Raw genomic sequence first — 23,706 nt, forward strand, 5'->3', positions numbered from 1 at the left:
AGTAACAAAGGCATGTATGACAAAAATGGATGCATAAACACCCATGTGTATACCCTTGGTGAATTACAATTTCTTTAACTTACTTTTCCTACCACTCCTACAAGATGCATCCTCTGTGGCTTCAGCCCAGATAGAGGCAGGTTGCTCAGATCCTTGCCCTGATTACGAAGATGCTTTTTGCTCATGACCTCTGGGCTTTAGAACCCCCGAGGGCAACACAAAAGACTGCTCCTCCTGCACCTGTGTAGACGCAGACTTGGCCATAGGGACAAGTGATGGCATGTCGGGTACTGGCTGGGGGTGACGGTGGTGGGTAGTGGGTAACAGGTATGATGTGAGAACACATTGAGTGGAGTTCCCAGTTCCATGTACTCTTTCACTATCATGCCTCTCCTGGGCCAGCACCACCATTCCTACTACTACACTTTTGTAAGGTCATGGATATGGTATTTGTCATCCTGTTTAAGGCAGCAGACTTCTCCTGAATGGCTGTGGTCATGGCCTGCATGGAATTATTTGAGAGCCATGCTTGAAGGACCATGGAGTTCAGTACTCTCTCCAAGACATTTTTGCCATTCCCTTCACAATCAATCACCTGGTTATTAAGTGTGACTCCTCCTCCTGTCTGCTATTGTGCACATTGTGTGTGGCATGTCTGTCAGTTCCTAGTTAAGTTGCTAATGGACCTCTAACATTCTTGTTCTCAACAATAGCCCATAGGGTTCAGCATCTGTGTCCAGCTGAAGAGAGCTTGGAGAGGATTGCGCTCCTTTCCACAGCTGTTCTCCTCGTACTCACTTGTAAAGTGTGAATCATCACATGAAGATCTAACTAACTGTCCAAGTGGACCCGCTAAAGTGCGCATATTTGCGCTGGTGCATGGCTGAATGTCCTGTGACAGTGCACCCTCAGAAGGAAAGAGGTCCTCCAATGAACCATCCTCATGGATGTCCTGTGATACTGGCTATGTGTGTGAAGGCTTTGGGAGACAAAAGAAAGGATAAGATTTAGTTGTTGTACAGTTACAATCTTGATCATCACCATACTCTGTTTACTCATAGTTTAGTCATTGAAGAAATAAGTCAGCATATGTAGGTCAGAGATATTTATAATTCTGTCATCAGCTATCCCCAAGTTCCTGGTATCCCCATTTCTAACTGACAATGCAGATGTGCCATCTACTTCCAGGGCCTCCTCCTCTGAATCAGAGAGCTGGACTACCTGTGGCAGCCCACTTGTAGTCCTCTCCCTCTCTGTTGCATTTTAAGCAGATAAAAATAGATAAGTCCCCTGGGCCAGATGGGATTTATCCTAGGATTCTCTGGGAAGCCAGGGAGGAGATTGCAGAGCCTTTGTCCTTGATTTTTATGTCGTCATTGTCGACAGGAATAGTGCCGGAAGACTGGAGGATAGCAAATGTTGTCCCCTTGTTCAAGAAGGGGAGTAGAGACAGCCCTGGTAATTATAGACCTGTGAGCCTTACTTCGGTTGTGGGTAAAATGTTGGAAAAGGTTATAAGAGATAGGATTTATAATCATCTTGAAAAGAATAAGTTCATTAGATAGTCAGCACGGTTTTGTGAAGGGTAGGTCGTGCCTCACAAACCTTATTGAGTTTTTTGACAAGGTGACCAAACAGGTGGATGAGGGTAAAGCCGTGGATGTGGTCTATATGGATTTCAGTAAGGCGTTTGATAAAGTTCCCCACGGTAGGCTATTGCAGAAAATACAGAAGTATGGGATTGAAGGTGAATTAGTGCTTTGGATCAGAAATTGGCTAGCTGAAAGAAGACAGAGGGTGGTGGTTGATGGTAAATGTTCATCCTGGAGTATAGTTTCTAGTGGTGTACCGCAAGGATCTGTTTTGGGGCCACTGCTGTTTGTCATTTTTATAAATGACCTGGATGAGGGTGTAGAAGGGTGGGTTAGTAAATTTGAGGATGACACGAAGGTCGGTGGAGTTGTGGATAGTGCCGAAGGATGTTGTAGGTTACAGAGGGACATAGATAGGCTGCAGAGCTGGGCTGAGAGATGGCAAATGGAGTTTAATGCGGAAAAGTGTGAGGTGATTCACTTCGGAAGGAGTAACAGGATTGCAGAATACTGGGCTAATGGGAAGATTCTTGGTAGTGTAGATGAGCAGAGAGATCTTGGTGTCCAGGTACATAAATCCCTGAAAGTTGCCACCCAGGTTAATAGAGCTGTTAAGAAGGCATATGTTGTGTTAGCTTTTATTAGTAGGGGGATCGAGTTTAGGAGCCACGAGGTCATGCTGCAGCTGTACAGAACTCTACGCCAAGTTTGGCCTCTTGAGCATCCCTAATTTTAATCACTTCACCGTTGGTGGCCGCACCTTCAGTTGCCTAGGCCCTAAGCTCTGGAATTCCCTTCCTACACCTCTCTACCTCGCTTTCATTTTTTAAGACACTCCTTAAAACCTACCTTTTTGATCAAGCTATTGGTCATCTAACCTAATAGCTCCTTATGTGGTTCATATTTTTTCTCTAATGCTCCTGTGAAGTGCCTTGGGATGCTTTATTATGTTAAAGGCTCTACAGAAATATGTTGTTGTTTTCATCCTCATCCCCGTCATACCAATATTTAATTGGAGGAAATTTCTGCACATCCAATACTGGATGTCAGATAAGCAGTATGACAATTTAAAGACAGTGTAGGGGTTGAGAGGGGTGGTGGTGAGGCAGAGCTGGGTGTTGTCAGCATACATATGGGCCGGAATTTTATGCCCCTCCCCCTGCCCAGTAGGAGCAGGCTGGTGGTGGGGTCAGGTGAAAATTGAGTGGAAGTCAGGGGGTGTTGTTACCAATGCCTTCCTGCCCCCACTGCAATTTTACGAGGGGAGGTGGCGGCAAGTGGCCTGCCCACCCCAGGCCAATCAAGGCCCTTAAGTGATGAATTAACTGCCACTTAAGGGCATCCTCCTGCCGCTGCTGGTATTTTACCAACGTGGGTGGGCAGCTCAGGCCCCCATAGTGTTACCAGCTAAAATCTGGAAGCCTCCTTGCAGGCTGGTGGGGAGGCCCTCCTGATCGGGCACCCTGTGCCCCACGGAGGACCACCTCCGAAGCCCCAACCATCTTCACTGAAAGAAAGTTTTCCAAGCACCCCACACCCTACCCCCAAGTGACCCCCTTGCCTCACTGGGGCCCGCTGATTGGCCAGCAGCTCTGTTAGGTGGGACTTCCTGCCCAAGGCCAGTTAAGGGCCTGGGGACTGTAAAATCCCGGCATGGCTCCCCAGGCCCAGCAGAGGTGGGCTTGCCCCCGACCTTTTGGTCAGTGGACAGGATCTCCCGTGCAATGTAAAATCTTGCTTGATTCCATTATGCAGTATACAATTAGTGAAGACAATTTGAATCACAGTAGTACCATTGTATGATACAGTACAGAAAGAGGACATTCAACCCATCAAATCACTATAAAGCTGCAAATCTTCACCAGACCAACAATAACAACTTGCATTTATGTAGCACCTTTAATATTGTAAAAAATCCCAAGGTACTTCTCAGGAGTGTTATCAGACAAAATTATTGAGCCACATGAGCTAAAGCTTGGTAAAAGAGGCTGGTTAAAAGGAGCATATTAAAGAAGGAGAGAAAGGTTAAAGAAGCAAAGAGATTTAGGGAGGGAATTCTAAAATTTAGTGGCTAGGCAGTTGAAAGCATGATAGTTATTGGTGCAGCAAAGGCAATCAGGGATGCACAAGAGGCCAAAATTGGAGGAGCGCAGAGATCTTGGTGAGTTGTAGGGCTAGAGGAGGTGACAGAGATAGGGAGGGACAAGGTTACAGAAAGAGTAATGTCATGCAGCCCGTAAGCTGTCTTCATACTGAATATTGTTATAATGGGTGTGGGCTTATTATGACCACATATGACTCATCTATGCATAAACTTAATTGTGTCACCTCCCCAACAATTTTTCCATCTCCTATAACTTTGGCTGCTGCATGACTCACTATACTTACTGCCTGTTTGTTGTGGGAGATCAACTCCAGTATAATTCACTTCTCCCCACCATTGTCTTTTTCTCTTGGATTATGGATCATCTCTTCCTGCAAAACGAATGCAGAGCATTTGAGATGAGAATTGGGAATGGCACCAATTAACTTCATGCCAATGCTAAAGCAAATAATTGACATGCAGTGGGTTGACAATTGCAGGTTAAGTGGGATGCAAGTGGTGAACCTGTGATCATGCTTTATTTAGTTGTGATCTTAATGTAGTGCCAACTATAGCTTGGGTCTGTTAACATCTCCATTCAAACATGCAATTCCACTGTGGAATGTGTTGTGTCAAGATGGCAATATATTAAATGCTGGTTATATGACCTTCACACAGGTGGTAAGGCAATTGCCCCTTCTGGTCAAAGCTTACATTTTTTTCTGCTTTGGGTTGGTGATATTGGGATTAAGGGAAGGCACTTACAGATTCAACGACTTTCCTCCACTGCATCCTCACTGCGTCCTGAGATGTTTTTTTTCCTCGTGTTCCATGCAGTCGTGTCTTTTTAACCGTTATAGTAATACATCAATTTCTGCTTCACTGAAATTAAAAGTTTTTTTTCCCTGAAGGTCTTTTGCAGTCATGATTTCTTTGTTTCTCTGCACAGTAATTGCTGTCACTTCCCCATTGAGCAGCTACTGGCCTTTAAATCCTGTAAGTGCTTCCCAGTTTCCATGTCCCTCCCCTAACTACTTGTACCCAATCACTGCTAGTTTTCCAGCAGGAGACATTGATTTTTTTTCAAGTAGCTGACCCCAGGAAATCTGCTAGGTTAGTGTGTGGGCGGAAGTGCCCTCCCACAAATGCAAACTCACATCAGGAAATACAGGCTTTGGCATTTCTAAGAATTCTAGATTCCCAGAATAGTTTGTTTTCAATCTTCAACCGATGCATTGCATTGCTGAAATAAACACCAGTATTATGGTAATTATGTTATTCATAAGCTAGTAGTAGCTTTAATAATGCAATATTAAACCTATAATCACAACATAAAACTTAAAATCACATATTAAATAAAAAATAAAAATTTCACTTTGGCTCACTCTGGGTGGAATTTTCCGGGTCCTGTAGAGGCAGGTTTGAATGTGGGACCTGAGCAAAATTGGAGAATAAGTTGTCAGGTCAGCATTCCGATGTGTTCCCACCTCTGAACACCCTTTGTCGGAGGTGAGTGAACATCAGCATTAGGTATAAGCAATTATGGACCCACTAATGCAAATTGATGATTGGCTGGGATCTTCCCAGCAGTGGACAGGCCCCCCCATGGAGGCAGAAGCCCAGCAGGTGCCTGGAGGTGACCTGCGACAACAGGCTGTTGGAGGGGTGGTGGCGCCAGTGAGGCCTGCTTAAATTTCTCCCCATTGGAACAGTGGTCGCCAGGACCACAACCGCAGTTGCAGGCCACAGTTTATTTAACTTTCCGTTGAAGTGCTCAGAGGGTGCCCCCATCTTGAGATGCCCTTGCGCTTTCCCTTCTACATCGGCAGCTCCCAGGGTTCTGGCCACTCAGAGCCTCTGGTATCCTTATTGGTCCTCCAGTCTGTGCAGCCTGTCTGCCATCCCTAATTGGGCAGGGCTCCCAGAGGCGGCCTCTGCATTGGCCGGTAAGATTGTACAGGCTGGCAGCCCTCATAGCTCAATGGGCTCAGGACCTGGAAATAGTTCGAACCCTCTTTTAAAACCTATGGTGGTAAGATAACGCCCTGTATGTACATTTTTTCTGTTCTCTGTCCTTTTTCTCTACATTTATTATTTATATTTTTGCTTGATTCAAATTACCAATTTTTTTTTTCTTAAGTTTCAATATGTTTTCCTGTGCCTTCATGCTCCCATTGCTCATTCTGGAGAAAGATCTAAAATGATAGAATTGAATACCTCACAATTTCAGGCATACCTGCTTAAGATAAGGTCCCATGGAGGTCACTAGGGACTAGAAATTTTTACAATTAATATTTTGCAGTGTTGAAACGAACTCAATCCCAGAATACCTACCAAACTTTTAAATGCTTACATGTACAATTTTTTTAATTTCTCAATCTGAAGTACCTTCATTAATCTGCTATTTTTATCAGAATAATGATGCAGATGTAAAGACAATGAGGGTTCTATTTGGTACAAAAAATTAATTGTATGTGGACTAGAAAGAGACACTTAACTGGTATTACATGAGACAAACACTGAAAGGGAATCTCTCACCTTAATATAATTTGTTTTGAGTAATATTCAATCATTGCCATCTCTCATCTATATCTATAAATTAATAAAAACAGGCTATTGTGGTGTAGAGATGTCTTGAGATTTTGATGTGTAGATTTTGATGTGTTTTATGAATTAATAGAACTTCTGTTCCATGAAGGGTTAAAAGAATATTCAATCTGCAAAATAGAGAGCTCTTTTTAGAGAGCTCAAGCTTTTCAGAAAGTTCAGAGACCGACAAACTAAAATCGAAGTGCAAACAACAAAGCCTGGAGTAGTAATTGGTCACACTAGTGGTTGAGTAGGAGAAAAATTGGGGAGGAAGATGGCATAGTTATGAAAATCAAAGTGAACTGATAACTAGGTGGACTGTATATGACAATTACTTGATGAGCTGAAGGTCCTTGAGGATATCCATATATGAGCTCCACAAAATCAGTGTTTGTCAAACAGATCATTTCAGGTTGTGGCTCAAGGCATTTTAATATTTAATGACTGAACAGTTTTGAATATAAAGTGATTTATATCACATTGTTGCATGTTGTGTCTCAACAGTAAAGAAATTTCAGTGGCTCAGGGAATATGTAATATTTAAATATGAAAAATGATCAACATCTTGAACATATAAAGGGGAAATTTTAACCCCCAAGAACAGTTGGGGCGCAGGGTTAAAACTTTTCCATTGTTGATCGGGAGTGCAATCCGGCTTCAACACGTCCACTTTCAAGTTTAACAGAGGAGCGTTTGGTTACCGACAAGAAAGCCGTCTTGCCGAAGTCAGGAATTTAATTATTGCAGGTACTTGTTGGTGCAATGAATGTACTTAGGAGACGTTAATGAGGTCATTGAGGTCTAAATTTAACTTGTGCAACATGGGCGGTCTGGACCAAAGAGACGGAAGCGAGATTAAGCTGCAGTTCAGGAGGGTAGTTGAACGTGTTGTCCTCACATCTGAATAAAAACTCCGTTATTGCAGTTGTTGTGCAGAAGAGAGGTGCACAGGAGAGGGGCCAAGGTTGTAGGAGGTACTCCTCATATTACAGTTTACAGACAAAGGCTCAGCTTCCTTGAACTCTCAGAAGAGGACTTCTGTAGGCTGAGGTTGTTTCTGTCAAGTGATGGCAAAGATTTGCAACCTCCTAAAGGAAGAGCTCCTCCCTGCTTGACCTGGTGGTCCTGCGTTACCAATGGCCGTGAACGTGACCTCTGTCTTGAATATTTTTGCCTCTGGATCCTCCCAGGGTGCTACCAGAGACATAATCAGGATCTCTGGCTGGATTTCTGCAGGTACAGGGTGCCATTAACTGTATCCACATGGTAATTCCAGCACCACCACAGCAACCAGGGTTTTTTTTATAAACTGCAAAGGATATTTTTCCATCATTGTGTGGTTGATGTCAAACCTCAAGAAAAGGTTCATTCAAGCGTGTGTCAGATTCTCTGGGAACTGTCATGACACATTTATGCTGCAGTAATGAAACATTCCAGACCTTTTCATTCCAGAAAGCAGGTGTAAAGGCTGGATCATAGGAGACAAGGGATACCCCCTTCAAACTTGACCCATGACACCTGTAAGGAACTCCATCAATGTGGCATAATGCTGTGTAGTTTGGAGATGTAAAACAAGTCAAATTTAACAGGCTCTTTTGGATCTAGTACTGTGCAAGGAGAAAGTGTTAATTAATAACCTTGTTGTCAAGGGGCTTCTAGGGAAGAGCGACCATAATATGATAGAATTTTATATTGAGTTTGAAAATGATGTATTTATTTTATTTATTTAGAGATACAGCATTGAAACAGGCCACCGAGTCTGTGCCGACCAACAACCACCCATTTATACTAATCCTACAGTAATCCCATATTCCGTACCACCTGCCTACACTGGGGCAATTTACAATGGCCAATTTACCTATCACCTGCAAGTCTTTGGCTGTGGGAGGAAACCGGAGCACCTGGCAAAAACCCACGTGGTCACAGGGAGAACTTGCAGTCTTCAATCTAAACAAAGCAAACTGTGTAGGTATGAGGGGATGAGTTGGCTAAGGTAGATTGGGAAACTACACTAAAAGATATGCTGGTCCACAAGCAATGGCTAGCATTTAAGAAAATAATACATAATTTGCAATAAGTATACATTTTTAAGGCACAAAAGCCCCATTGTAAAAATAATTCAACCTTGGCAACAAAAGGAATTAAATATAACATTAGATCAATGGAAGAGGCTTATAATGTTGACAACAAAGTAGTAAGCCTGAGGATTGGGAGGATTTTAGAATTCAGCAAAGGAGGGTCAAGAAATTGAAAAGCGAATAATCAAATCAACTAGCAAGGGACATAAAAACAGATGGTAAATGTTCTATAGATTAAAAAGCTGGACCTCAAAGGTTGTAATCTCTGGATTACTCCCGGTGCCGTGTATAGGAATAGGAGGATAGAGCAGATGAATACGTGGTTGAAGAGATGGTGCAGGAAGGAGGGCTTTAGTTCGCTGGATCACTGGGTCTGTTTTCGGTGAAGGTGGGACCTGTACAAGTCGGACGGGTTGCACCTGAACTGGAACGGGACCAACATCCTTGCAGGGAGGTTTGCTAGTGCTGCTGGATGATGGGGGTGGGGGGGGGGGGGGCAGAGGGTTGAAACTAATTTGGCAGGGGGATGGGATACAGAGTGGAGGTACAGTAGGGGGTGATGCACAGCCAAATATAGAAAAGAAACTAAGTCAGTCTGGAAGACATAGCAAATATAGACCTGTTAAGGCACAAGTGAATAATGCAAGGCTGGATTGTATCTATTTTAACTCAAGGAGTCTTATAAAAGTAAGGCAGATGAATTGAGAGTGTTGATTAACACATGGGAATATGATATTATTGCTATCACAGACATGTTGAGGGAAGGGCAGGACTGGCAGCTAAATATTCCAGGGTATAGAATCTTCAGGCGTGACAGGGGGTGGGTGTAAAAGAGGAGGTGGCATTGCACTGTTGATCAAGGAGACAATTATTGCAGTAAGGAGGGATGATATCTTAGAAGGTTCCTCAAATGAGGCCATATGCATAGAACTTAAAAACAAAAAGGGGACAATCACTTGGCTGGGAATGTACTACAGGTCTCCAAACAGTCGGGAAGAGATAGAGGAGCAGATATGTAGGCAAATCTCAGAGGTGTAAAAATAATAGGGGATTTGAACTTCCCCAATATTAACTGGGATACCCTTAGTGCAAAAGGCTTAAAGGGGGCGGAATTCTTAAAGTGCATCTTAGAAAGCTTTTTGAGCCAGCACATAGAAAGTCCTACAAGAGAAAGAATGGTACTGGACCTAATCTTAGGGAATGAAGCCAAACAAGTGGTAGAAGTGTCAGTGGGGGAACATTTCGGAAATAGTGACCATAACTCTAAGATTTAAGGTAGTTATGGAAAAGGACAAACATGGACCGGAAATAAAGGTACTGAATTGGGGAAGGCCGATTTCAATATGATAAAACAGGATCTGGCCAAAGTAGACTGGGAGCAGCTACTTGTAGGAAAGTCTACATCAGACCAGTGGGAGTCATTCAAAGAGGAAATAGTAAGAGTTCAAGGCCAACATGTTCCCATAAAGGTGAAGGGTAGGACCAACAAGTCCAGGGAACCCTGGACGTCAAGAGATATAGAGGATTGGATAAGGGAAAAAAAGGAGGCTTGTGGCAGATTCAGAGGAGGCACTAGAGGAGTATAGAAAGTGTAGGGGGTTACTTAAAAAAGTAATTAGGAGACCAAAGAGGGGGCAAGAAAAAACACTGGCAGGCAAGATAAAGGAAAATCCCAAGGCGTTTTATAAGTATATTAAGGGCAAGAGGATAAGCAGGGAAAAAGTAGAGCCCATTAAGGTCCAAAGTGGCAATCTGTGTGTGGAGCTGAAGGAAGTAGGTGAGGTTTTAAATGACTACTTTTCATGTGTGTTCACTATGGAGAAGGACGATGTAGGTGTAGAGATTAGGAAGGGGGATTGTGATATACTTGAATAAATTAACATTGAAAGGGATGAGATATTAGCAGTTTTAGCACGTTTAAAAGTGGATAAATCCCCAAGCCCAGATGAGATGTATCCCAGACTGTTATGTGGGGCAAGGGAGGAGATTGCAGGGGCTCTGACACAAATTTTCAAATCCTTTCTGGCCACAGGACAATGCCAGAGGACAACTAATGTGGTACCATTATTCAAGAAGTGTCGTAGGGATAAACCAGGTAATTACAGGCCAGTGAGTCGAACATCAGTGGTTGGGAAACTATTGGAAAAAATTCTGATGGACAGGATTAATCTCCACTTGGAGAGGCAGGGATTAATCAAGGATGGTCAGCATGGCTTTGTCAGGGGGAGATCATGTCTAACAAAGTTGATTGAATTTTTCGAGGCGGTGACTAGGTGTATAGATGAAGGTAAAGCAGTTGATGTAGTCTACATGGAATTCAGTAAGGCTTTTGTTAAGGCCCCACATGGGAAATTGGTTAAGGTAAGAGCCAAAGGGATCCAGGGCAATCTGGCAAATTGGAGCCAAAATTAGCTTAGTGGCAGGAGGCAGAGGGTGATGGTAGAGGGTTGTTTTTGCGATTGGAAGCCTGTGACCAGTGGCGTACCACTGGGATCAGTGCTGGGACCCTTGCTGTTTGTAGTGTACATTAATAATTTAAATGTGAATATAGGAGGTATGATCAGTAAGTTCGCAGATGACATGAAAATTGGTGGTGTCATAAATAGTGAGGGGGAAAGCCTTAGATTACAGGACGATATAGATGGGCTGGTAAGATGGGCAGAGCAGTGGCAAATGGAATTTAATCCTGAGGAGTGGAAAGTGATGCATTTTGGGAGGACTAATATGGCAAGGGAATGTACAATGGATGGTAGGACCCTAGGAAGTACAGAAGGTCAGAGGGACCTTGGTGTACTTGTCCATAGATCACAAAGGCAGCAGCACAGGTAGATAAGGTGGTTAGGAAGGCATATGGGATACTTGTCTTTATTAGCTGAGGCATAGAATATAAGAGCAGGGAGGTGATAATGGAGCTGTATAAAATGCTAGTTAAGCCACAGCTGGAGTACTGTGTACAGTTCTGGGCACCACACTATAGGAAGGATGTGATTGCAGTGGAGAGGGTGCAGAGGAGATTCACCAGGATGTTGCCTGGGCTGGAGCATTTCAGCTATGAAGAGAGACTGGATAGGCTAGGGTTGTTTTCCTTAGAGCAGAGAAAGCTGAGGGGTGACCTGATTGAGGTATACAAAATTACGGGGGGTATAGATAGTGTGGATAGAAAGAAACATTTTCCTTTAGTGGAGGTGTCAATAACCAGGGGTCATAGATTTAAGATAAGGGGCAGAAGGTTAAGAGGGGATTTGAGGAAAACATTTTCACCAGAGGGTGGTTGGAATCTGAAACACACTGCCTGAAGGGGTGGTAGCAGCAGGAACCCTCACAGCATTTAAGAAGTATTTAGATGTGCACTTCAAACGCCATAACATACAAGGCTACGGGCAAAGTGCTGGAAAATGGGATTAGAATAGATTGGCTTGATGACTGACATGGACACTGTGGGCCAAAGGATCTGTTTCTGTGCTTTATAACTCGATGACTCTATAGGAATGGAAATAGGAAAAGATAAATGAAAGTAAGTGTGGGCGCATTAGAGGCAGCGACAGGTGAAATTGTAATGGGGAGTAAGCAAATGGCTGAGACATTAAACAAATACTTTATATCTGTCTTCATGGTGGAAGACACAAAATACATTACCCAAATAATAAGGAACCAAAGATCTAGCAAGAATGAGGCACTGAAAGAAATCAGTTTAAGTGAAAAAATAATAGTAGAGAAATTAATGGGACTAAGTGGCAACAAATCTACTGGATCTGATGACCAGTATCTGAGGGTTTTAAAAGAGGTGGCTGCAGAGATAGTTGATGCATTAGTTTTGATCTTCCAGAATTCCTTAGATTCTCGAACAGTTCCCAAGGATTGGAATGTAGCAAACAAAACCCCGCTATTTAAGAAAGGAGGAAGAGAGAAAACGGAGAACAATGGGCCAATTAGCCTAACATCAGTATTAGGCAAAAACCTAGAATCAATTACCAGGAATGTGATAACAGGGCACTTGGAAAATCATAATATAATTAAGCAGAATCAGCACTGATTTATGAATGGGAAATCATGTTTGACAAACCTGATTTTTGAGAATGTAACTAGTAAGATGAATGAAGGGAAACCAGTGGATGCAGCGTATTTGGATTTTCAAAAAACATTCAATATAGTGTTACATATGAGGTTATTATTCAAAATTAGGACTCATGGGATTGAGGGTAATATATTAAAATGGATTGTGGATTGGTTAATGGACAGAAAACAGATTAGGAATTATCAAGACATTTTCAGAGTGGCAGGCTGTAGCTAATGGGGTACCAACAGGATCAGCTATTTACAGTCTATATTAATGACTTAGATGAGGGGTCTGAGTGCAACATGTCCAAGTTTGTTGATGATGCAAAGTTACATGGGAAAGTAATTGCTGAGAAGGATACGAAGAGGCTGCAGAGTGATAAGGACAGTTGAGTGAGTGTGCAGTAACATAGCAAATGGAATACAATGTGATGAACTGTGAAATTATCCACTTTGGTAGGAAAAATTTAAAAAAAAATGTTTTTGAAGGGTGACAGACTGGGGAATGTTTGCATTCAGAGGTCCTTGTACATAAATCGCAGGAAGTTAACATTCAGGAACAGCAAACAATTAGAAAGGCAAATGGTGTATTAGCATTTGTTACAAAGGGTTTAGAGTATAAGAGTAATGAAGTTTTACTATAACTATACAGGCTACTGGTGAGGCTACACCTGGAATACTGGGCTGAATTTAATGGGCCCCCAGAGATGGGCTAGGAGGTGGAGAGGGGCAATAGAATTACGATGGGAGGTGGAGTGGAGGGCCTGTTGCCTTCCTGTCGCAACGCGAGTAAGTCGGGGGAGTGAAAGGTCAAAGACAGTCTTACTGCCCAGAGGCTAATTGAGGCCCTTAAGTGGCCTGTTATCAACCTCTTAAGGGCCTTTTCCCACTGTCACTGGAATTAAGCCAGTGGCGGAGGGTCCAGCCCCACTTGGGAGGTCACTCAATGAAACAAAGTGACCTCCCTGTGGACTTGGGGGAGGTGGGAGCCTCCTCCATGGGTAATGTGGCCCACGGAGGGCTCCCGCTGACAAAAAACCACCTCCCTTAACATCACCTTCACTCATTTCCTACCCTCTCCCCTCCCCCTCTCCCATCGCTGGGGCCTGCTGGACTGGCCCCAGCAACCCTGCTTCATTTACTTGAGGTCCATGTCTCCAGCGATGGCCTGGCTCCAAGGCCTCCTGTAGTACCGGCTGGCCCTCTGATTGGCCGGCAGCTTTTGAAAGCAGGATCTCTGTCTTTAAAGGGACCGGGCACTTAATTCCCTGAACGCTGTTGAATCTCACTGGCAGGGGCTCCAAATGGCTGAGGCGGGATTCCCACTGCCTTTTCAGCCCGGCGCCAGGAGTCCCACCAGTGCAACTAAATTCAGCCCACTGTGTGCAGTTTGGTCTCCTTACCTAAGGAAGGACATAATAGCCCTAGAGGGAGTGCAATGAAATTTCACTAGAATGGTTCTTGGGATGAAGGGATTGTCTGGTGAAGAGAGATTGGGTAGACTAGGTCTATATTCATGGGAGTTTAGAAGAATGGGAGGTGATTCAATTGAAAAAATATAAAATTCTTCAGGGCTTTATTAGGGTAGATGCTGAGAGGATGTTTCCCCAGGCTGGGGAATCTAAAACACAGCATCACTGTCCCAGAATAAGGGTTGGCCATTTGGACTGATGACGAATAAGGGCTACCCACTCTACACATGGCTCGTGACTTCCCTCCACCATCCGAGCACACCTGGACATTGCGCGTACAGCGAGAGCCATGCAGCCACCAGGAACATTGTGGAGAAGATCATTAAACAACAGTTCCACTGCCTTGATTCCTCGGCGGGAAGTCTTCAAATACTTACCAGGGTGTGTCTCCAAATTCGTGGTGATAGGTTCCATCTTCTACAACCTTGCATTCATAAGGACGCAGCCTTTGCTATTGGGCTTTCAGCATGGATCTCGGGAGGAGGAGGCATCTAAGACCCCTTCACTTCAGATAGCTGTCCGTATGCAGATAATCAGATTCCAGTTCCCCTAAAATCTCATCCTGACATCACTGCTGCTCCTCACATTTCCATCCCCTTACTATGGACCATCACACCGTCGTCTTGACCACAATCCTGAAATCAAAGGCACAACGAAAAAAAATTCCAAAACTACTTTATCCAACAACACTTACAATAATACATACAAGGTTGAACTATTCACCCTTATGCATTCCCTTGTCTGTCTTGCTGATGCCATTATCTGGCCTAGTGCTCCTACGCAGTGTGACCCTAGTGGCTGCAGCATGGCTGCTGAACTTTCATTGGAAAGTCTGCAGTTGCCCTTGTAGGATGACATCGAGCAGCTCTGGGCCTTGAGGGCCTTGCTTTCAACAGCTCCAGCTTGGCATGGGCAGTAGCAGCATGAGCTGGTTGGCTGACAGGCAACAGCAAGGGCACTGGTGGAGTGGCAGTGGTGCGAGAATGAATGCTGTAATCCTGAGAGATGACAGCAGATTTGTGTTCCACGGAGCCACTGTCACTTCCCCAGGTAGTGCCTCATAATTCCTAATAATCTGCTGATTGTTGGTCTGTTGTGCGAGTCTGTATGCCTTAAGCACTGTAACCCATAGCCATGATGGCAGCAGGCTGAGCCTGTGTTGCATGAATCTCATGGCCTCAGTCTGAGCTTCCACTGCAGCACACAGATGTTGGGTGGCTCCTGCCTGTGCTGCAATGGAAGCTGAGACATCGGCAAACAGATATTTCAACATGGCTTAGTCCGCAAGTGTTCTCATGATGTTGGCCACCCTTTTCCCAATGAAAAGGATGGACTCCAGGCCATAGAGTCATAGTCATAGAGAGATACAGACCCTTTGGCCCGCCGAGTCTGTGCCAACCAACAACCACCCATTTATACTAATCCTACATTAATACCATATTCCCTACCACATCCCCACCATTCTCCTACCACCTACCTACACTAGGGGAAATTTACAATGGCCAATTTACCTATCAACCTGTAAATCTTTGGCTGTGGGAGGAAACCAGAGCACCCGGTGGAAACCCACATGGTCACAAGGAGAACTTGCAAACTCCACGCAGACTGTACCCAGAACCAAACCCAGGTTGCTGGAGCTGTGAGGCTGCGGTACTAACCACTGAGCCATTGTGCCGCCCCTAAGTCCTGTGTGAAGTCCTCCTTGCTCCTTGACAGTGACAACAGGATCTGTGGCAAGTCTACCAATGCACCAAGTGTCGCTGTGTGCATGCCCATCCACATTCTCTGTACACTGCCCCATCAAAGTCATTTTCTGAGTCCCCTGCAGCAGAACTCTGTGAGCATCTGGGGAGCTGGCATGTGCACGATCCTTTCCCCAACCTGGCTGCAGACCACTCATGCTTGATGACTCACTCTGTGCAGATCCTGAATACACTACCCTCTAGAATATAGCAATCCCAGTATCTGCGCTGAAATGGTTCCTCTCGACCTTCATCCACAGGCACCACGAGCTGGTCAGGCTGCAGGTCTTGGGTATCTGAAAACATAAATTAAGAAGGGGAGGTTTGAGGTGAGGGAAGGCAGATGGAGCAGAAAGCAAGAGGTCCATTGTTACACCGTCTGCAGCTTGCACTTTATGACAGATAGCAGGATGAGGATGAAGTTGAATTTGAGAAGGGGCATTAGGCAGGAACACACCATCATCCTGTATATTCTCAGTGATGTCGAAAGCAACAGCATTAGTCACTGCTGGCCTGTAATGTAGAGCAGCATATCCTCCAAAGGGCGCAGGAAATGCATGCGTGTCTGTCTCCTGCCGGTTCTCTGCTGCGCCCTCCTTTTATGTGTAACCCTGTTCTGCAAGAGAGAGGGGAGAGTGTCTGTTAGTATGTTGCAATATGTTTGGGTTATCTGTCTGTTGCAGCTGCATATCAGGAAGTATGTGGAAGCTGCGAGATGTGGCTGTGAGGCTTGCAGCATGGTAAGTGTGTGAAGATGAGGTGAAGCATCTGAATGTTAGACATGAGTCCTGATTGCTAGAGATAGCTGATGGGTGAGTGAGTGATGGGGCTGTGGTGCATTGAGCAGTGTGAGTGATCGGTAGTGTGGTGTGTAGGAGATGTCATTCAGAAATTCATTCACTGACTTTGACCATTAGAGTGAGGTTGTTGAACTTTTTGCAGCACTGGAGCAAGGTCCTCAGGGCCAGACTCTGAGAATTCACCACTGTGGCTCCCATTCCCTTTCCAGGGTGTGCCTTAAGGGCCTCCTGGCACCTGTGGAAACATGACTTCTCTCCTTTTGGCCCCCTGAGCAAAGGCCTCCAGTGCTACATCACAGAACCTGGGGCCCTCTCTCTAGCCTGTTGTCCATTGGTAGTGTTATTCCTTTCCTCAAAGCCTTTCATTAACAGTTCCACCAGTTGCTGCAGCCTGAATGCACCTCCTTTTTAAGAAGGGCAGGCTGCCTTTCCAGGTGCTGGCTAGCTGTAAGTTGTGCTAGCCTTGTACGCACTGGGGTCCCCTGCTAAGCGTGCAGCCAGTCAGCAATGCACCTCATGCTAGGCTGCAGACCAGAATCATTTGAGATGAATGAGTAGTATTGTGTGCTGCCTGCATCATGTATGGGTGCAGGGTAATTGTGCATCGCAATACCCACAACTGCTTACGGGTCAAATTGAATTTTTAGCTCTATAATGGATGCTGTTTATATGGACTTCCAGAAGGCATTTAATAAAATCCCTCACAAGAGGCTCTTAGCTAAAGTTGAAGCTAATAGAATTGAAGGCAAATTATTGATCTGGTTTGGAAATTGGCTGAGCAGCAGGAGACAGAGTGTAGGGATAATGGGCAGATACTCCAATTGGCAGGATGTGACTGGTGGTGCCCCACAAGGACCTGTGTTGGGGCCTCAACTATTCACTATTTATTAACAACTTATATAATAGGATAGATAGTCATATATCCAAATTTGCCACTGACACAAAGGTAGGAGATACTGTAAGCAGTGTAGATGGAAATGTAAAATTACAAAGAACTTAAGTGAATGGGCAAAACTATGGCACATGGACCTCAATGTCAGCAAATATGAGGTGTTCCACCTAGAAAGGATAGAACAGAGTACTTCCTAAATGTCAAAGCTAGAAACAGCAGCGGTCCAAAGAGACTTGGGAGCCCAGATACATTGATCATTAAAATGTCATGAACAGGTTCAGAAAATAATGAAAAAGGCTAATGGAATGCTGGCCTTTGTATCTAGAGGAATAGAATACAAGTGTAGATGTCATGATTCAGCTATACAAAGCCCTGGCTAGGGCACACTTGTAGTACTGTGAGCAGTTCTGGGCACCATGCATGAGGAAGGATATGATTGCCTTAGAGATAGTGCAGTGTAGAGTTACTCGAAAGATACCTGGACTCCAAGGGTTAAGCTATGAGGAGAGATCAAACAAACTATCACTGTATTCTGTTGAATTTACAAGGTTAAGGGGTGATTTAGTTGACATTTTCAAGATATTAAGGGGAACAGATAGGGTATATAGGAAGAAACTATTTCCACCAGTTGGGAAGTCTAGGGCTGAGGGTATAGACTAAAAATTAGAGCCAGACCTTTCTGGAGTGAAATTAGGAAGGATCTCTTGTTGCAAAGGATGGTAGAAGTTCGGAACTCTCTTAAGCAAATGGCAATTGATGCTACATCAATTGTTAATTTTAAAACTGAGATTGATAGATTTTTGTTAACCAAAGATATTAAGAGATATGGCAGGTGTATGGAGTTAGGTCACAGATGAAGCATGATCTCATTTAATGACAGAATAGGCTTGAGGGGCTAAATGGCCTACTCCGGTTCCAGTGTTTCTATAATATTACTCAACTTCCATAATGGATTTGCAAGCTCTTATTCTTTAGATCAAATGTGCTTTTATTTAATAAATTTCATTATAGTATTTCATCATTCATGAAGCTGCTTTTACATTTTAATGCCTTTGTTGCTTGGATCATGGCAAAATAACTCCCATGTGCCAGTTTCCAATGTTTACAGTACTAAAGTTGCCTCCTTATGCCAACAGAAGAATCATAAATCTATGAAAGTGTGGGTCTGTGTTTCCATCATAAGATGAGTGGGGGATTTGGCAATGTAACCACAGTGGGGGTTGGCATGGTTCCAGGCACTGATAATATTTACCCAAAATTGAAACTATCGAAGCTCCAAATGTACAAGTGCCTTGTATGCAGTCCATAAATGTGTTATCTGCTTTAGTAATTTATGGCATGAATTAGAAAGAAAAGCTACCTCAGTAGGGAATTCCAGTTTCACAGCTTTTATCTTATGTATTCACAAGCAATCTATTTGCTCCACAGAATTATGAATGTTTTGTTAGGATCATTCTCAAGAATTTCCAAGTCTTTGGGAAGCAGATTAGTTGAGATTGGAAATGATTTCCAGTGATAAATAACAACCATTAAGCTGCTCAGATACAGTCAGACTAACAATGGTTCAGTCTTCCTCCACAGAATATGTGGGCTACAAGGTACATTTGAATAAGCTTATTTTGCCTTGTAAAATACCAGTCTACTGTGTTTGAGACCCATACTGCAAATGAATACTAGGTGTGGTCTGTTACACACTAAACATTCTTGGAACAATAACACTTTAATCAGTTGGTTTAGAATAAAATGAGAAAAGGCTAACTATATGTAATCCTTACCATAGAATCTATGTGTTGTTTTATCCCTTCCCCAATGCATAAGCGTGGTAATTTAGCACAATGGCCTGCATGAGTTATTACAAGTCTGCTCCATGCACCTTTTCTGTATTATTTTTGTAAATACTAACCGATTGCACACTGGAGTGCTAGTGATGTTAACCAAAAAAAAACTTAATGAAAAATTCCACCTTACACTTGATGCCTCATTCTATTTTGGAGGCACTAAGCAGAATTCAGGGACTTCCTCATAGGGATACTAAAAATTATTAATTAGAATGTTATTACATCTCCTTTCACACGCCTTTGGGGTCATGGGGGCTGGGAGAGCAAATGCGTTGATTCGTGGGTCAGGGCTGGGTGGGAGGGCAATCAGAGGATGGGAGAGGTGGCCATAGGAGAGGTTCAGAGGTTGGGAGCAACAATGAACATGAGGGGTTTTAAATCTGGGGTCAGGAGGAGAAATTCTACAGCTCTCAGATCCACATTCAGGTAAGTAATTTATCTTCTTTACTGCAGATGATCCCGAGGGCCAGTTTACAGAAGTGCAGCCTGTGATGGTTCGGGTTGCCTCAGAGCAATCTAGTCATGGAGAGGGGATTTCAAACAGGTTTTTAGGCCCCTTACTTACATTTATAAAGGGTCTAAAGTCTGCTTCAGGAATGGGTACAGGCTGGTTCTTGCTTGTTGTTACCTAATATTGTGGTCAGCACACTTCTGGAGTGCGTGCGTGTGCTCCCTACCTGCTATTCTTGTGCTTCAGATGTCCACACACCAAAATGGGCACTGGCTTTTATGTCTACTTATGAATGTCTTTTGCAAATATATTACAAAAATTCCCCTGCATGTTATCTTGGTCAGAGAATATTGTGATGCATTGAGACAAGGTAAACCAATACATTTTTCATACATATTCCACCAGGAATGTAAATTGGAAAATTGTTCCTCAGTCGACATAGAAGTATTCTACACTGAAATGTAGAACACTGGAATTTGGAATTCTCTTCACTTTACCCATGTTGAATTTGTCTCAGTGGACATGATTTGGTATTCCACTGTTCATTTCCAAAATGCATGGACTTCTTGTGGAGGTGCAATTTCACAGTTACTATGATGCCCAAGTGGCCGGCAGTGTGAGAAAGCATTACAGGCAGAGGTCACTGGGCAGTAGCAATCAGAGGCAGGAAAGCTGGCTGACTTTTCCCTCACTAACCCAGGGGACTGAAGCCAAGTATGACACCACTGCTGCTGGCCCATCAGAGACCAGTTAAGATGGAGGGCTGCATTTTGTTCCGGTGATGGGGGTCCCTGTGGAGGGCCAGAAGGCAGGGGGGAGACCCCTGCCTCGGCCCTCCATTGGACTCCCTTTGCAATTTAACGGCAGCTAATTAACTGCCTCTGCTGGGTCGCCATCCCTTTCAGGGACGAGTTCCCACCTCCAGAGCTGTTGGCCAATCAGAGGGCCAGCAGCTCTCCAGTACCGGTAGCTCCACCGGGAGCGGTGGCCACTGCTCATATTGCAGGAGGCCTGTGGTGTCAAAGATGGAGGAGGCCCCAGAACATAGGTCAGTGGGATTGGGTTTGCTGGGGCCAATCAGGCAGCTCTTGACAATGGGTTGGGTGTGTGATTGGTGAAAGTAGGGGAGTCTTGTGGGGGGAGGACCTCCAGGAACCCCCGAGTTCACTAAGAGGGTGCCAGGTCTTATCTGGCGACATCTCTATGTGGCAGCAGGCCCCTCCAACTTCAATAAAATTGGAGCAAAGAGGCGAAGAGGTCCTTAAGTGGCCATTAATTGAAGTTTAACAAATTCTCCAATACATGATAATTATTTGTAGATTGTATAGGGAGGTGTCATTCTTGCCTGTTGTATATTTAATTAGCTCATGGGAATTATCTGCATCTCCACTATGGATTGGCTAAATATGCAACGCCCTGTATTTATTTTGATCAAGTGACCTGAGTGTAACTGAGACAAATTGATTACATCATCTGGCTTGAACATAATGTATGCATCTTAATTTCACTTCCATAATTGCAGGGCAATTATTTGTTCAGAAATGTCCGTCTTATAGTAACTACTTATGTTACGTGGATTCTTGAAGACTTTTACTGAACGCACAAAACAATGTTCTTTTTATAAAAAGCTTATTTTTGTTTGGGAAGGAAAAGCTGAAGTCACCATACATGATTTTCATAATATGCATTTGCAGCTGAGTTACATGACTGCACTGAGGAAAGGTTCGCTTAAAAAATTAAGCTATTCATTTTAATCTTGCAAGGTCCATTATGTTGGAAGATATTGGAATTTAGACCAGAATAATTATTTATGATAGCATTCTTTGTATAATAGGGGTCATATATTGCTGTCTTTGACTTATCAGGCTGAGGTGCCAGTAAAGTTTCAGAGTAGCTGAATGCTTTGCTGCACTACAGTTTGAAGCAGTGCCACCTATAGGATGAGCAATTACAGAACATCATCAGGCAAACTTCTGTTAGTATTTTTTTCAGGTGAATAGGTTGCAGTTCTAAAGGGGCTTTATTATCATGGTGATATATCTGACAAGGCACTTACACACGCAAAAAAAACCCTTATTGACTCCGTGTTGAGCCGGTCTGGCTCAAACTTGTACTGTCTATATATTTTTTTCAAAACAATGCGGCACGACGGAAAAAATACATTTGCATGGAGGCACCAAATTTAGAATGCACTGTTCTAGGAACTTAGGACATCCAAATACCATCATCTATACCCTCCTCTGCCAGTGAAGCAAGGTCAACATTTAAAAAAAATCCAATCCCATCCATCTCCATTTTCCGATTCTTTACCAGCTTTGACAATCCTTTGGCAAAGATTTCAGCAGTAGAAAAACAGTGCTTTTAGCACTGTTGTGATATCCAACAGCTGTTGCAGATGATAATTCCTGTCTGCATTACATTCGTGTTCCTGGGTATTGAATTTGGAATTGTGCCAAAAGTAAAGAGAGAAATGCCTGCCCATATGCATCTTGCAGCTATGGACAGCGCCATCAGCTCTGATAATGTAAATGTACATTGTTTGAAATGTGGAAAGGTGCGGATGCTCGCCCATGTGCATTAGCTGCCCGTAGGTTGAGTGATAATGTTGCCTGGGCCTGAAACTATACTGGTATCTGGAAACACCTGATCACCTGCATGATGGAAAAAGCAGCAGTGTTTGTTGTTTCTTCAGTATGTTTACTTACAGCATGATTATGCTTTTGAAAGTACTATAATTAAAATACTTTCCCACATTATCATCAGGCTCTTAATTTTTTAGTGAGGCATTTCCACAAAAGTGTTAATGCAGCCCAGCCCAGCTAGCAGAACCTTCCTTCTAGATGTTTCTCTATTTACAGGTCATTCAATACAGATGATTCCTGTTTTATCAAAGTGGCCACAAAATCACTTAAAGGTTGAGCAGTTCAGCAAAAACAGAAAATTGGCATAGTTTTAGTGTTTAGTTTAGAAAGGAATTGAGGGAGCAGAATTCTTGAGATGCATTCAAGAGAACTTTTTAGGCCAGTATACAGCATGTCCAACAAGAGAGGGTTCAGTTTGAGATATAGTTTTAGGAAATGAAGATGGGTAGGTGGGAGAGCATTTTGGTGGTAGTGATCATAATTCAGTCAGTTTTAACATAATTATGGAAAAAGACAAGGATAGAACAGCTGTTAGAGTTCTGAATTGGGGCAAGGCCGATTTTTACTAAGCTGAGGAATGATTTAACGAAAGTGGACTGGAAACAGCTACTTCAAGTTAAATCAGTGTCAGAGTGCAGTCAAAGGGGAGATTCAAGGGGTTCAGAGTAAACATGTTCTCACAAAGAAAAAAAGGTGGGATGGCCAAATCTAGAGCCCCATGGATGTCAAGGAGCTTACAGGGTAAGATAAGACAGAAAAGGAGAGCTTATGTCTGAGACCAAGAGCTCAATACAACAGAAAGCCGAGAGGAGTATAGGAAGTGGAGGGGTGAAATCAGAAATGAAATTAGGAAAGCTAAGAGAGGGCATGAAAGACTATTGGCAAGCAAAATCAAGGTGAACCCAAAGATGTTTTATCAATATGTTAAGAGTAAGAGGATAACTAAGGAAAGAGTAGGGCCCATAAAAGACCAAAAAGGTAACCTATGTGTAGGGGCAGAAGATGTTGGTATTGATCTTAATAAATACTTTGCATCTGTCTTCACAAAAGAGGGGGACGATGCAGATATTGTAGTTAAGGAAGAGGGGTGTGAAGTATTGGATGTGATAAACATAGGGAGAGAGGTAGTATTAATGGGATTAGAATCTTTGAAAGTTGATAAGTCACCAGGGCCAGCGAAATGTACCTCAGGCTGTTAAAAGAAGCAAGAGCGGAAATATCGGAAGGTCTGATCATCATTTTTCAGTCCTCACTGGATACAGGTGTGGTACAGGAGGATTAGAGGACTGCTAACGTCGTATCTCTATTTAAAAAGGGAGCGAGAGATAGACCAAATAATTACAGGCCAGTCAGTCTAACCTCAGTAGTGGGCAAATTATTGGAATTGATTCTGAGAGACAGGATAAACTTTCACTTAGAAGGGCACAGATTAATCAAGGATAGTCAGCATGGATTTGTTAAAGGAAGATCT

At 43.5% G+C, this 23,706-nt stretch overlaps 1 long non-coding RNA gene across 1 annotated transcript; it reads right to left on the reverse strand.

Moving 5' to 3' along the window:
- Positions 1–542: 542 nt before the first annotated feature.
- On the reverse strand, positions 543–4,603 carry LOC137375589 (uncharacterized). Its single transcript, XR_010976029.1, has 3 exons — positions 4,441–4,603; positions 3,981–4,067; positions 543–979 (listed from the first exon to the last, which is right to left on the reverse strand). It is a non-coding gene; the product is annotated as an uncharacterized lncRNA (long non-coding RNA).
- Between the last annotated feature and the right edge of the window lie 19,103 nt (positions 4,604–23,706).

This window comes from Heterodontus francisci, chromosome 12 (assembly GCF_036365525.1).
Source record: "Heterodontus francisci isolate sHetFra1 chromosome 12, sHetFra1.hap1, whole genome shotgun sequence".
In the NCBI taxonomy this organism is placed as follows: domain Eukaryota; kingdom Metazoa; phylum Chordata; class Chondrichthyes; order Heterodontiformes; family Heterodontidae; genus Heterodontus; species Heterodontus francisci.